Source organism: Sinocyclocheilus rhinocerous, unplaced genomic scaffold, assembly GCF_001515625.1.
Source record: "Sinocyclocheilus rhinocerous isolate Xijiao unplaced genomic scaffold, SAMN03320098_v1.1 scaffold488, whole genome shotgun sequence".
Taxonomy (NCBI): Eukaryota; Metazoa; Chordata; class Actinopteri; order Cypriniformes; family Cyprinidae; genus Sinocyclocheilus; species Sinocyclocheilus rhinocerous.
Window position 1 is genome coordinate 251,870 of NW_015664075.1, and position 8,827 is coordinate 260,696.

At 44.0% G+C, this 8,827-nt stretch overlaps 1 pseudogene; it reads right to left on the bottom strand.

Annotated features, from left to right (window-relative positions):
• LOC107729617 (receptor-type tyrosine-protein phosphatase S-like) overlaps positions 1-8,827 on the bottom strand; it is a 73,121-nt pseudogene that overhangs the window by 31,979 nt on the left and 32,315 nt on the right.

The window sequence follows — 8,827 nt, forward strand, 5'->3', positions numbered from 1 at the left end:
TTGTGAACAACTTGAAGCACTGGAGTCAGAAAAGTCACTTTCACTTTCAATATTATCTGTATCATTCTTTTGTTCTTTTCTTGCTTGTTTTAATCCTTCTTCTCTGTCTTTCTTTTTCCTTTTAAGAGGAGTTTTGAAGACAACTTGATCCATGTCTACTTCACACAAATTTACATTCTCTGATGAAGATTCTATATCGGACAAGCGGTTCATCAAACTATTCTCTGTCTCCATCAATTCTGTAGCAACAATTTCTTTAGGCAATCTCACATTCGACCTTATTTGATCTTCACCGGCTGAATCATTATCTTCCATGATTTCAATCATGGTTTGAACAGTTTCAACTGTTTGCTCACAAGACACCTTGTTTGTTATGCACTTTACACTCTGTACTTGCTTCATAAGCACTGACACAGATGTACCAGCAGCGCTTTCTTCATCTTGCACCACTTTCTCATTTATCGTGTCTTGCTTCGTGTGTGTACTTCCATTTTCGGGACAGGCACGAGCCAAGTGTCCGGTCTTGTTGCATCCAAAACACTTCATAGTGTCAGTAGATACATAGACAGTGTAGTCGAAATCATTAAATCTGAGTTTCAGATTTAAATTCAGTTCTGTTCTGTTCTCGCTCAGAATCATATATGTGAATCTCCTAAAAGACACCACATGTTTAATCAACTCAGATTTGCTTCCGATCGCGATTTTTTTCACTGGAGCAACCAACTTTCCAAAACGTGACAATTCTTTAACCAAAGCCTCATCTTTAATAAAAGGTGGGATATTTGACAGAGTAACTTTTTTCGCAGGGGTCGAAAGAGGAAGCACAGGTATAAAAAGGCCACTAATTACAATTCCTCTTTCCACCACATCATTGGCATTTTCTACAGTGTTCAAAAAACAAACAACTGCATTACTCATCCTTGACGCTGCTAAAATGCTCTTATATCCAACAATCTCTCCGATTGCCAAGATACAATCTTCCACACTTGCAGCGGCCACCACTTTAACTCCATGGCGCCGCGTTAATGAACCGAACGAGTCAACACTTTGGGCCGCCATGCCCTCAGTGAATCACTGGCGAAAAAACGCCCAAAACAAAATGTTTTATCTACCTAATGCAGATCAAACAAAAAAAAAAAAAATATCCATACAAGAAAAAAATAAACTAAAAAGAAAAATATATATAAGGAAAGCCACAGCGGGCAGAAACCTCATTCGAACTCACCACACGCTCTTCACACTCACTCAACAAACGCCCACGCATGCGCACGAGAGAGAGAGAGACAGAGACACAGAGAGAGAGAGAGAGAGAGTGAGAGAGAGAGAGACAGAGGAGAGGAGAGGAGGAGAAAATGAGAAGTAAGGAAAAGAGGAGGAGAGAAAACAAACAGCATTAATATTTACAATCACAACAAACACTGGCAAAAATCTGAACTATGAAAACTGAAGTGCCGCTGGAAGAGTTTCCCAGTGGATGGAAATAATCGTGCTCAGAGACTCCAGGACGTCGTGTAACGCAGCCAATCAGAAAGATGAGAGAGACTGAGCTGTGAAATATACAAACACATGCAGACACGATCAGAAAATGGAGGCCGTGTTTGGCGGTGTCTCGGTGCGGCAGAGACTGACTCGGCGTTCTGAGCGATTCACTCGCTGGTCTGTCATGTAGATGTGACTGTGGGCAGCCTGACAGCTTGTGAAATCACTGCAGAGGAATCAACACCTACAGACTGTGCTCAGGATTCACTGACGGCCCTTAAACATAAACCTGACCTTCAGCCTGACAAACACCTCACACACACTCACACTCACACTCACACACACACTCACACACACTCACGCACACGCACTCGCACACACACTCACACACACGCTCACACACACTCACGCACACGCACTCGCACACACACTCACACACACGCTCACACACACTCACGCACACGCACTCGCACACACACTCACACACACGCTCACACACACTCACGCACACGCACTCGCACACACACTCACACACACGCTCACACACACTCACGCACACGCACTCGCACACACACTCACACACACGCTCACACACACTCACGCACACGCACTCGCACACACACTCACACACACGCTCACACACACTCACGCACACGCACTCGCACACACACTCACACACACGCTCACACACACTCACGCACACGCACTCGCACACACACTCACACACACGCTCACACACACTCACGCACACGCACTCGCACACACACTCACACACACGCTCACACACACTCACGCACACGCACTCGCACACACACTCACACACACGCTCACACACACTCACGCACACGCACTCGCACACACACTCACACACACGCTCACACACACTCACGCACACGCACTCGCACACACACTCACACACACGCTCACACACACTCACGCACACGCACTCGCACACACACTCACACACACGCTCACACACACTCACGCACACGCACTCGCACACACACTCACACACACGCTCACACACACTCACGCACACGCACTCGCACACACACTCACACACACTCACACTCACACTCACACTCACACTCACACACTCACACGCACTCACGCACTCACACACTCGCACTCACACGCACTCGCACGCACTCACACATGCACTCACACACTCGCACTCACACGCACACGCACTCGCACTCACGCACACGCACTCGCACACACACTCACACACACTCACGCACACGCACTCGCACACACACACACACACACTCACACACATGCTCACAGATCTTTGAATCTCAGTCGAAACTTCACATGTTTATCTTTATTTCTGTTCGATGGATTTCTGCAGCTGCAAACAGAAGCGTCACTGAATGTGAATATAATCAGTGCAGGAGAACGAGGGAGAAACAACAGAAGAACATACGCAGACACCACAGAAGCACCGCAGAGCATCATGGGAACACGGAGCTGGGGACAAACGGAGATCAGGGCAGAGGGAGACGAGGTGAACGGACGAAACATGGCCAACGAGTCTTTTGGTTACGTCTGCGTTTCATTCGTGCTTTTAACTACCCATCGACCAATGATACAGGTGGAGATCTACATGAGGAGCACACGCCTCTGTCTCTAATCAAAGTCCCTTTCAAGGAAAGTGTTCACTCTGCCCCATAAATGTTGTTCTTTATGCTCAAATAATGTTAAAAAGCTTATTTTTCAGTCTAGACCAGCCAATGCACATACATGTATACTTTCTTTCTTTTTTTCCACTAACAAGAAACAAGAAAAATATTTAAGACATTGTTTAAAAAAAAAGAACAAAAATAAAATAAAATAAACTTTGCACAACAACAGTACAACATGTTAGAAATGATCTTGCTTCAGGTTTGTCCACTGGCTGGTGCTTTAACGAGAGTTCTGGAACAATAACTTCATCCCAGATGAACATCTGATGCTGTTATTAGACACTTGTGAGTTTGGGTTTCCTTCAGTAAATGCTTGCATGTCTTTGATTTGAGTCAGTGAATCAGATTATTAATTCCCATGAAACTACAGATCACGTTAAAGTTTCTATTAAAGTTATCAGCAAACCGGTCAGTATTTCCTCGTCTAAGCTGATATTGTTATTTACGTTTGGTGTTGGGCGTGTGTTAATTCTGGACCCTGTTCAAATGGAAAAACTAAAAAATTAAACTATATATGTAAGAAAAACCAGATGATCAAAGACGTTTTCTTAAAGTGATCACTTTTAAATGAAAATTCTGTCATCATTTTCTCACCCTAACAAATATCATTCTAAACTGGCATGACTTTCTTTCTTCTGCAGATCGCAAAAGAAGATATTTGGAAGCATGTTGTAACCAAACAGTTTTGGTTCCCATTGACTTCCATTATATGGACAAAAAATACAGTTGAAATCAATGGGTTACAACATGCTTCAAAATATCTTCTTTTGTGATCTGCAGAAGAAAGAAAGTCTTTGTAATGGGTTTATCATGACATGAGGGTGAGTTAATGATTTTTGGGTGAACTATCCTACTATGTACAACCAGTTGAAGCTCCAAACTGATTCTGCAGACCAACAAATGACACGCACGCGTGTGTGTGTGAGTGTGTGTGTGTGTGTGAGAGTGTATGTGTGTGATCTATTTTTGATGAATTATGAACTGTTTCTGGAGTCTGCACTAAAACAAGTGTGTCCTGATGTCGGCGGTGTGTTTTGCGGTCGAGCTTGGCTTCACCTCTCATTAGGGAACAGAGATCAGGTTCGTTAGGAGGATCGGGGGGACGAGGGGCATGTTTAACGCAGGATGACATGAGCGGAGCGCCATCAAACCGTGGGATTAAAGGAGGAGTTTGGTTGGTCTAGAAAAAAACAGATACTCACCAAAGACTCCTGAGAAAAACACACCGAACACACAATGAGAAAAAAACACAACGCAAGCTTTGAGTGACAGCAATTCATACAACACTCACACGTCAAACCGATTATATATCACTACTATATATAATCATATAGATTAATCATACGATTAGATTTATGTACATACATATACATGTGCGTGTATAAGTGAGGGATAATGTACAGTCAGCGAGCAAACCCTGTGCATGATCCTGCTTATTCCACGACTACTTACCAAATAAATCAACATATGGAGATGAAATACTGATCTAAGCATAAATGGTTTTACGAGTGAGCGTGAAGTGATTCGAGAGACGTGACACAAGCCCAGCGATGGAGGAAATCAACGAACGCTTATACAGTTATAAGAGCCATTATTCATATATCTGATCAATCACAGCTCCAGAGAGATGCATCATAAACAGCTGAATATATTAAACATGCTTAATGCTTAATCAGAAACATACAGGGTGAATTCAGCTGTTATGTGCATGCTCTTCAATTCTTAGCACAGGATGAATCATAGTTTAAAAACAACGCCAACGGTAAATTTTCTCCCATATTCACCCTGAACGAGGCTATAAAAAGCACATCTTGAGAGCTGACGCTCACAGTAAACACATTCTCGTCATGCGATTTACAGTCAAAGCCATCGGAACAAACTCCTGGCTGTGCTTAAAATCTCAAAGTAAGTGGTCATTTCAGAAACTACGGCCTATCCAAACACCGGCTCACTTCAGCAGCTTGCTGTGAGCGCGAGCGTAATCGAGAGGAGACCTCTGTCTCAGCAATCACTCCCTTCATTCAGTCGACACGCTGAAGAGTCCCGACGTCATCATCAGAGCTGGTCTGAAACACGGCCGTATCTCCACCATCACAGAGAAGAAGAGAAAGCCTCTGATGTACCTGATCGCAGCTGCTTGATTCGTCCTTGGCTGAGCGCCGGCTCCACGGGCAGAAAGTCCTTGAACCAGGAGATCTCTGGATCGGGAATCCCGCTGGCGGCACACAGCATGGTCGCGGTCCGGGTTCGCTCCACCACCTTCAGCTGCGGGCCCATGTCGATGCTGGGGAAGCCGAAGGGCAGCAGGTCCTCTGCAGGAGAGCGGAGCAAGCGTTTAATGAGACACATCACACAGGCATGAGTTTCTGCTGTGTTCACATGTTTCAGACAGAAAGCACTCACATGCATGAAGTACACACCATAAACTACAAGAATAAGAGTCCGCTGAAACATTACAAGAGACAGGTCAGAGTAAACAGCAGAAACACATTTACACAGCAGCGTTTCTATGCGTTCATCAGAAAATTGTCCCGATATTTTAATGCTCTTATGTGTATATTTATATGAATTGGTTCTGCAGAACAGTCGAGCGGCTTCACTGCTGATAAATAAAAGACATTTGCATGTTTTGTTTCGGATTATGAAATATCCACCTCATGTGCCGCTCTTGTTGTTTACTGACTTGTAAAATATCCTGTTAGTATTATGGTGTGTGTGAAATCGGTGTGTGAGTGAATTACTCATGAATTCATCAAAATAAATCATAAAACAAATTCAGACCTTATTGCAAACCCTGGTTCTAAACAGCTGATTACCAGAGAAAATCATTCTCAGATCAGTATACAGTCATCATATTTTACATCAGTAAAAAGGGTCTGGCAACGTCCTTCATTTACATTTATGCATTTAGCAAATTACTTACAAAAGAGGAACAAATGCAATTCGTCAAAGAGCCAACAATAATCAAAACGTACAATGGCAGGTTTATTAGACAACTAGATTAGGAAGTGAGCTAGAGAAGAGAAGAAACAGAAGTAACTGCGAATATAACGGCCGGTTAGTCTCTGATATCAGTATCACTGAGAGATTTGATATCCACACCTCAGGAGGGTTTGGGAAACCTGTCTGGAAACAACAGTGAGAAAGAGACTGAAACAGCTGAAGAGGAAGCCGTTCCACCGGAGGAGTGCGTTATTACAAACACAATGATGATAGTTTAGGTACTGTTTAATAAAAGACCAGCATCCATTGAGCTAGAGGACAAACACCGCTGCATTTCACGCAGCCCAGTTCAAAAGCCACAACATTAGTCCTGCGAGATAAACGTCCTCATCAGCGTTAGGAGGCAGTTGATTAAAAACTCTTTCTCGCATCTGTTCACATTAGCGGCCCACTTACGAGGGAGTTCAGATGAAATGATATTGACACAGCGGCACCCACCCACTGCCTGCATATCGCTTTCAGTGGCATTCATTATGCTGATATAAATAAAGCAGTCATCTCCTCCAAACCACGGAAATGATCAGAGGTAAATGGGAGCAACAAACCCGTCTGGCGCTGGAATGGTGAAGTTGCACCGTGTAATTATGTACCTACATAATCACTGCGCACGCGTTCACCTAAACATCAATTACACGTTACACAGCCGAGCGTTTGCAGCTAAGCTAATTATTTGTTCGTTTTAATTAGAGAGGCAGCGGATAAGAAGAGGTTACAGTAAACACAGGCACGAAGGGTATCATTTGCTCATTTTGGGGTGCGAGAGCTCGTCGACACCAGACGCTCTCAGTCCAAAGAGAGGTTGTGCTCAAGATAGTAGAGTCGGGTACTCGGACTTGAGTGCAATCTTTAGCAGACTCGGACTCAGACGCATTTTTACTCAGACTCGAGCCTTTGGGACTTTGGGAAATATTTCCAAGTCCAGGGAGAGTTGACGGAACTGTCACTGACCCGATGCATTTTCACAAAAGTGACTTTCAGTATTTGCATGTGTTTTTGAGTCTTGCACTTGGTTTCTGTGCGCGCACACCCAAAGCGCCTCTCAGTCAGCGCGTGAATGCAGAATTAAGCAGGCCTTGTTATTGCCACATACTCAAATGCACAAAAAGTTGTCAAAATGCCCATCTGGGAGAGTACTGATGTAAATGCAGTCAGTTTTGTCTTAAGTGAACCTGAAGAGTTGGGAGAAACATGGATGTGTCTAAATATTTGATCCGTGCGTCGGGTCTTAAAGTGACAGCAGCGTAAACCTGCCGCTGCTGACTGTGTGAAGGGCAATCAAATAACAAAAGAAAATATGCAAATCACTCACTGCTCTTGACTGAATCACTTTAGGAACTTTAATTTTACAGTAAATAGTATTTCTGTAGTAGTTTATACTATAAACATAGACCTATATGAAATAAAAAAACATTATTTTTGATTAATATACTTATTTATCCTTTTGCTTGTAATAGTCGTTATTAGAAAGAAAAACTTCTTCATCTCTCATCATAATGTTGTAACTCCACAACTTTCGCTTCAGCTGATGCTGTCGATCCCTCTTGTACTACAACAGGCTGATGAGTGTAACAGGGGTCAGAGGTCAGGGCCTCAGCAGCCTGTCAGGCAAATTAGACTTTAAAAAACAGCTGAACAGACCGTAACAACCAAACGAATGAACTTCATAAATCTATCAACTCTTGACGGTTATTTCTGCATGATAAAAATATGCTAATAAGACCGACATTATAAAATCCATTATGTGAGTATACGTTTATAATGAACATTTGCTGTTGGACTAACAATATAAACGCGTGGCGCGTCCCTGAGGGCCGTCTGAGAGGAGCGGGTGAAACTCATCGCCCGAGTGTGTTTACAGAGGAGATGATGCTGCTGCAGACGCCAGCGCTCAGAGCCAATGATGACGAGACAAACAGACCATTTCCTCTTCAAACACACCAAACACACACACAGACACACACACACACACACACACTAAAAATCCTCTAAACACAAGAGATACACACAGATGCTCATGAATGTGACGCTGGTGTTGCAGCAGGTGCGGCCTGATTAAAGCTGCATAATGATGTTGTTCAGCGGATGCAGGGCGACCAGTAAAAGCGTGACTGACCCACTGGTGTGTGTGTGTGTGACTCTGGGGACTCGGGGCCGGGTGCGTCTGAACGAGAGCAGTGGGACAGATTCAACACAGCTGCGTCTCAGACGAGCAGATAGTGGCGGACAGAAACAGACACAGAAACCAGAAATCAGACGTGAATCGTGTGTCAGTCAGCGGTTTGTGGAGCAGAAGCGCTGCAGCTAATGCACTGAAAGATGTGGCCAGTAATGGAGCTAAATGAGCAGAAGAGATCTTAACACGACTACAAATGAGGACGAGATACAGCTGAACCATAATACGCTTTATGAGCTGATACTGAAACCTGCTGGAGACACGACTGACTACACACACACTCACACACACACACACACACACACACACACTCGCACATGTGGCCAGGGAGCTAAATGAGCAGAAGAGATCTTAACACGACTACAAATGAGGACGAGATACAGCTGAACCATAATACGCTTTATGAGCTGATACTGAAACCTGCTGGAGACACGACTGACTACACACACACTCACACACACACACACACACACACACACACTCGCAC